The sequence below is a fragment of the Benincasa hispida genome, chromosome 1 (genome assembly GCF_009727055.1).
Source record: "Benincasa hispida cultivar B227 chromosome 1, ASM972705v1, whole genome shotgun sequence".
Lineage (NCBI taxonomy): Eukaryota > Viridiplantae > Streptophyta > Magnoliopsida > Cucurbitales > Cucurbitaceae > Benincasa > Benincasa hispida.
Genome location: NC_052349.1, coordinates 25392267 through 25399519, shown reverse-complemented (window position 1 = coordinate 25399519; position 7253 = coordinate 25392267). Strand labels below are relative to the sequence as shown.

Here is a 7253-nt window from a genome sequence, read left to right as displayed (position 1 = left end):
AAGCTCTAACGCAAATCGAACTGTTCGGGATGCGTACAATAGATGGATCAGGGCGAATGACAAAGCCCGTGCCTATATCCTCGCCAGCATATCTGATGTTTTGGCGAAGAAACATGTTGATATAGGTATTGCCAAAAAGATTATGGAATCTCTACATGGGATGTTCGGACAATCGTCCTTCTCCCTTAGGCATTATGCTATTAAGTACGTTTATAAATGCCACATGAAAGATGGGGCCTCTGTTTAGAGAAAATGTCCTGGACATGATGGCCATTTCAATGTGGCGGAAGTAAATGGGGCTATCGTTGACGAGAGAAGCCAAGTCGATTTTATTTTAGAATCTCTACTGAATAGTTTTCTATAGTTTTGCACGGGCGTGCTTATGAATAAAATTGAATACAGCTTAACTACTCTTCTGAATGAGCTGCAGGCTTACCAGACTATGATGAGAGCTAAAGGTCTGGAACCAGAAGTATATGTTACTACCGCTGAGAAGAGAGGAACGTCCTCCAAAAAGCTTGATGTTGCATTCTATTCACAGAGTAAGAGTATTCCATTTAAGTAGAGCAAAAGGAAATGGAAGAAGAAAACTACTGGGAGAAAAGGCAAGACTAACATTGTAAACAAAGGAAAGTGTTTCCACTCCAATGAGGAAGGGTACTGGAAGAGGAACTGCCCTCAGTACCTGCTGAGAAATGAGCAGAGAAAGCAAAACAGGCAAACTAGTTCCTGAAGATTGCTAGCTATCCTCAGATTGACCAGTGGGAGATATTGCTAATTTTTTTAGCTTTTGTAATAAGAGTTAGCTTATCTTATTGTAAAGAACAAATTACATATATTTTTGTAAATGAAATGTTCATTAGCGAAAGTTATGTTTGCTCTATTGCATAGCAACTTCTATTAAGAACCAACCTAGTTAAAAGTCATATGCAAATATTTAGATATTTTAAACGGCTAGAAATCTATGAAGGCAAGTACTTATTTAAAGTAATAAGTTTACAACACTTGAAACTTTTAGAGTGTACAAAATTTGTCAGGTAAAATAAAACTGAAATACTTCGATTGGATCAAAGTATAGAAAGTTTAAGATTTCTAGGTCTATTTGGTAGAACATTGATAACCGGTAGAAAAACAAGTTATTAAAGCTCAAATTATTAAAACAATGGGAGAAAGCGATGTTCAAATACGCAATATTATGATTGAATGCGCCAAACTAAAAGAAATTGCAATCGCTAATGCTCATCACATAAAAGCAGTTAAATTGCGTTATTCTGTGCAAGTACAATGTGATGGCACGTCTGAAATTGCGATCCAAGGATACAATGCGATGGCACATTTGATTTTACGATCCAAGAAGTACCTAAAAAACGATCGCTTAAATAGCTTGCATAAAGGCGAACAACATAATAAAACATGATGGGACGTAAAGCTGATAACGCTCAATTCTGAAATATAGTTAACAGCTATTAAAGACCATACCGTTGCAAATACATTGAATTTTTGGTGACTTTCAGACGACGCAACAAAGTATGGAAATTAATGCTGCCCATCCATGCAATCATTAGTGAGAAGAATTGCTTCACCTTGAAATCTATAAATACCCAATGCTACCAACCTAAAAGTAAGGGCAAAGAGGTGAGGCGAAGTCAAGGGAAGGGAATTCTTGAAAAGAAATTAATTTTTGGAGAGGTCGAGAGACTGCTAGAAACATCCCTGCGTTTGACCTTAGATTTTCCATTTAGTAATCCCTGCGTTCGACCCTAGATTTATCAAGACCCTAAGAAGGCTTATACGTGGGCTTTGTTAGGAAAACTTGTATGATCATTGCATCCACACATCCCTACATTGCATGATAAATCAACATCTCAAGGTTTTGGCGCCATTGTCAGGGATTACAGTATAGATTGCGCTAACATCAAACCTCTTTGATCTTTGCAGCTTTCGACCTTTGTTGTATTGCCATTCCATCTGTGAAGGAAGAAGCAAGCGTCGTATGAGTGAAGGACATACTCCTAAGCTCAAGTACGACCCAGAGATCGAAAGAACTTTTCACAAAAGACAGAGAAACAAACGTAAACAACAAGGAAGAGTTCACAGAATGGCTAAACAACCTGAGGAACGAATAGCAAATGAAAACAACATAATGGCAAATCCTATCCTACTGGCAAATGATCGTAATAGACCCATCCGGGACTATGCATCACCAAACTTGTATGATCTCTCCCCAGGAATCATGAGACCAACATTGGATGGATCAAGGTTCGAGATGAAGCCAGTAATGTTATAAATGATACAAACAGTAAGACAGTTCGGAGGATGGCGTGGTGAAGATCTGCACGCCCATCTATAAAGCTTCATTGAAATTTGCAACACATTTGTGTTCTCTAATATTTTCTTAGAAGAGGTTCGACTCACGTTATTTCCATTTTCACTATGCGATAAAGCAAGAAAATGGGCATACTCTCTCGAACCAAGAGAGATAACGTCGTGGGAGCAAGTTGTGGAGAAGTTTATGAAGAAGTATTTCCCTCCCACAGAAAATGCTAGAAGGAGGAAATTGATCACCAATTTTGAACAAGAAGAAGATGAATCGCTTAGTGATGCATGGGTGAGATTCAAGAGACTAGTATGCGACTGCCCACACAATGGATTGTTAGATTGCCTCCAAATGGAGATTTTCTATCATGGACTCAATTCTGCATCACAGACAGCTACCAATGCGGCAGCAACAGGAGGTCTGCTGGACAAAACATATGATGAAGGAAATAATATTCTTGATCGCATCTCGGAAAACCACGAAGATTGGTAAGAAAGCGACCAAAGAACAAAGCCCAGAAAAGGTAATGTGAGTAATGGTGTCATCGCATCATTACAAAATCAGATGAATGCGATGATAAACTTGTTGCAAGGCATCGCAATAAACAATTTAAGAACTCGAAATGGCAAGTCAATGCGATAGAGCAAACAAGCACCAGCTTTGTTGTATGTGAAAATCGCATTCTTTTGAGGAATGTCCACGAAATCCTCAATCAGTTTACTTTGTCAAAAACAATCCTTTTTCAAACACTTACAACCCGGGGTATGGAAATCACCCTAACTTTTCTTGGAAGAATAACCAACAACAAGACAGTCAGCCTGCGGCTCAGAGAGAGAGACCGTCAGGGTTTTTCCAGAGAACTAATGGACAACAACAACAAGCAGCTAGCAGCTCTCAAACACTATCCCCATCATCCCTAGAAAACTTTTTGAAGCAATACATCGAAAAGAATGAAACAGTCCTTCAAAACCAAGCTACATCCATCCACAATTTGGAAATTCAAATAGGAAAAATTGCGGGAGAGCTAGAACAGACCCCAAGGGACATTGCCTAGCTCAATTGAGCTTCCACACAATCCAGGAAATATTGGGAAAGAACACTGCCAAGCAGTCACCTTAAGAAGTGGAAAGGTGACGATAGAAGTCAGAAAGAAGCCTAGCAAGAGCGAGTCAAAGGAGTAACCTGCGATTGAATCAAAGAAACCTCTATTGCAGACTGAGTCAAAGAAGTCTGAAACTATGGAAACAGAAGATGCGATCACCTCTAAGTGTCTAGACCATGAAACATTGAAAGTACAACTACCTCCATTTCCTCAAAGATTGAAAAAGAAACATAACGATGGAGGCTAGTATAATCGCTTCCTGGAAATATTGAAATAATTACACATCAATATTCCATTCATAGAAGCGATAAAGCAGATGCCGGTGTATGCCAAATTTTTTAAGGACATTGTCTCGAAGAAGAGAACCATGGGAAGATTCTCCATGGTGGCATTGACACAAGAATCCACTACTATAATCCCACCAAAGATGCACGACCCAGGCAGTTTCACAATACCCTGCTCAATAGGAGGAATCTATATTGGTCAAGCATTATGCGATCTTGGGGAAAGCATAAACTTAATGCTCCTTTCAATCTTCAAAAGATTGAATGTAGGACAACTAACACCCACAATGGTGACTCTTCAACTCGCCGAAAGATCCTTGGTGCACTCTGAAGGGAAATTAAAGGATGTCTTGGTAACAATAGACAGATTCATTCTACCTACAGACTTCATTATCTTAGATTATGAGGCAGATAAAGATGCTCCAATCATATTGGGACAACCATTCTTGTCTACTGGTCGTGCTCAAATAGATGTGCACAAGGGAGAAATCACAATGAGCATCAACGGAAAGAAGCTCAGGTTCAATATTATCGAGGTAATGAAGTTCCCTGGTGAGGAAGGGTTATCATATTCCGATGATGAACACACTTGCGTTGAAGATTGGGAGTCCGAGGAAGAAAATATAGAAAGAGATGATACGACAGCATCCATAGAGACTTTCCATATGATAACAGAGGTATTGAAGAATGAAGAAATGTTGAATTTGGATGAAGAAAGAAAAGCACAGAAGCCCTCTTTAGAGCAACCACCTACACTGGAACTAAAAACTTTACCAACCCACTTGAAGTACGTATTTCTCAGACAGAATGAAACCTTACCAGTCATCATATCCTATGCGTTACCTGAAGAAAAAGAAACTGCACTGCTCAGTGTTCTAAAGAAATATATTAGAGCAATCAGATAAACGTTCACAGACATCAGAGGTATTAGCTCGACGTATTGCATGCATCAAATTCGGCTGGAAGAAAACCAGAAGGGCTCGATAGAACCTCAACGCAGACTGAACCCTGTGATGAAAGAGGTTGTTAAAAAATAAATCATCAAATGGTTAGATGTCGACATTATCTACCCTATCGCAAATAGCACATGGGTCAGCCCCGTACAGTGTGTTCCCAAAAAGGGTGGGATGACAGTAGTTCCTAACGCAAACAACGAGTTGATCCCCATGAGGACTGTCACAGATTGGCGAATTTGTATGGACTATAGGAAACTCAATGTGGCAACAAAGAAAGATCATTTTCCCTTACCTTTCATTAATCAAACGCTCGACCGATTAGCAAGAAATGACTATTTTTGCTTCCTTGATGGATACGTAGGCTATAACCAAATTATGATCGCACCAAAGGATCAAGAAAAGACCACGTTCACATGTCCATATGGAACGTTCACCTTTCGTCGCATGCCTTTTGTACTATGCAATGCTACCAGTACGTTTATGATGGCAATCTTCTTGAGTACCTTGGAGACTCAGTTGAAATCTTTATGAATGATTTCTCAATCTATGGGCAAACATATGAAATCTTTCTGCAAAACTTGGAGAGAATACTGAAAAGATGTGAAGAAACTAATTTGGTGTTGAACTAGGAAAAGTGCCATTTTATGGTCAAGAAGGAATTGTGCTTGGGCATAAGGTTTCATAGAATGGGTTAGAGGTGGATAAAGAAAAAATTAAAGATATAGAAATACTTCCACCTCTAACGAATGTGAAAGCTTTAAGGAGTTTCTTAGGGCACGCGGGGTTTTACAAAAGGTTTGTGAAGGACTTCTCCAAAATAGCTCGACCTTTGAATGCGTTGTTGGAAACTGATAGACCTTTTGATTTTGATTCACACAACCTCACTGTATTCAAAACATTAAAGGACGCTTTGACTACACGCGTCAATTCTGATCGCACCCGATTGGGCAAAGCCATTCGAACTGATGTGCGATGCCAGCGGATATGCGATGGGGGTAGTCTTGGCACAAAAAGTAAAGACAATGTTACACCCCCATTGTATATGCTAGCAGAACATTAAACCCCACGCAGGTGAATTACACCACCACCGAGAAGGAACTTTTAGCGGTAATTTTTGCGATTGAAAAATTCAGACCTTAATTGTTGGGATCAAAAGTGATAGTCCATATAGACCACTCGGCGATAAGATATTTGATGACCAAAAAAGATGCGAAGCCTAGACTAATCTGATGGGTTCTTTTACTGCAAGAATTTAATATGGAAATAATCGACTGAAAGGGAACAAAAAACCAGGTCACTGATCATTTATCGCGGTTAGAGAATCCTGAAGTGGATCGCATCTATCGGAGGTGAATGCCTCATTTCCTGATAAGCAATTGCTTAAGATTGAAGAACTACCCTAGTATATAGATATTGTCAACTTCTTGGTCTACAAACAATTCCTTGGAAACTACACATCCCATCAAAAGAAGAGGCTCATTCATGAATGCAAATTTTACTACTGGGACGATCTAAATCTCTACAAAAGAGGACCATACTAGATATTGAGACTCTGTGTTCCAAAAACTGCTTTCCATTGCATACCGTTTTAATGTCATGAATCACCCTATGGAGGGCATTTCGGTGGACAGCGCACAACAACAAAAGTTTTGCAATATGGGTATTAGTGGCCCACTCTGTTTAAGGATGCACGAGAATACTCTATGAAATGCAATAAGTGCCAACGCACTGGAAGCATTTCAGAAAAAATGCGATGCCAATGAACATCATATTAGGGGTGGAGCTATTCGACGTCTGGGGTATAGATTTCATGGGACCATTTCCATCGTCAAATGGCCATAAATACATTTTATTGGCTGTCGACTATGTTTCCAAATGGATTGAAGTTGTTTCATGTGTTTCAAACGATGCGACAATAGTCTCTAAGTTCTTGTAGAAAAACATCTTCACTCATTTTAGCACCCCACGTGCCATAATAAGTGACGAAGGAACCCACTTTGTGAATCGCATTGTTAGTAAATTGTTGAACAAATATAATGTCCATCATAAGATCGCCACCACATATCACCCCTAAACAAACGAGCAAGCAGAGGTTTCTAACAGGGAAATCAAGTCAATATTAGAGAAGGTGGTGAACCCATCACGAAAGGATTGGGCCATAAAACTGGACGATACTTTGTGGTCATATCGGACTGCTTATAAGACACCCATAGGCATGTCACCATATGCGTTGGTATTTGGAAAGGCTTGTCATCTGTCTTTGGAACTGGAATATAAGGCGATGTGGGCAGTTCAGAAACTTAACTTTGATCTTAAGGCTTCAAAAGAAAAGAGAAAACTTCAGCTACTAGAACTGGATGAGTGGAGATTACATGCGTATGAGAATTCCAAAAATTACAAAGAATGCACCAAGCGATGGCATGATAAGCGTCTTTGCGAGAAAAACCTCGAGGCAGGTCAAAGGGTATTACTGTTCAACTCTAGGCTGCGTCTCTTTCCTGGAAAACTGAAGTAGCGTTGGTCCGGGCCTTTCATAATCAAGGAAGTATTCCCGCATGGAGCGGTGTAATTTACTAACGAAGATGGGACCAACG

General features: G+C 39.7%; 1 non-coding gene across 1 annotated transcript; it reads right to left on the bottom strand.

The window, feature by feature from the left end:
* Positions 1-2545: 2545 nt before the first annotated feature.
* On the bottom strand, positions 2546-2652 carry LOC120070470. Its single transcript, XR_005479965.1, has one exon. It is a non-coding gene; the product is annotated as a small nucleolar RNA R71 (small nucleolar RNA).
* Between the last annotated feature and the right edge of the window lie 4601 nt (positions 2653-7253).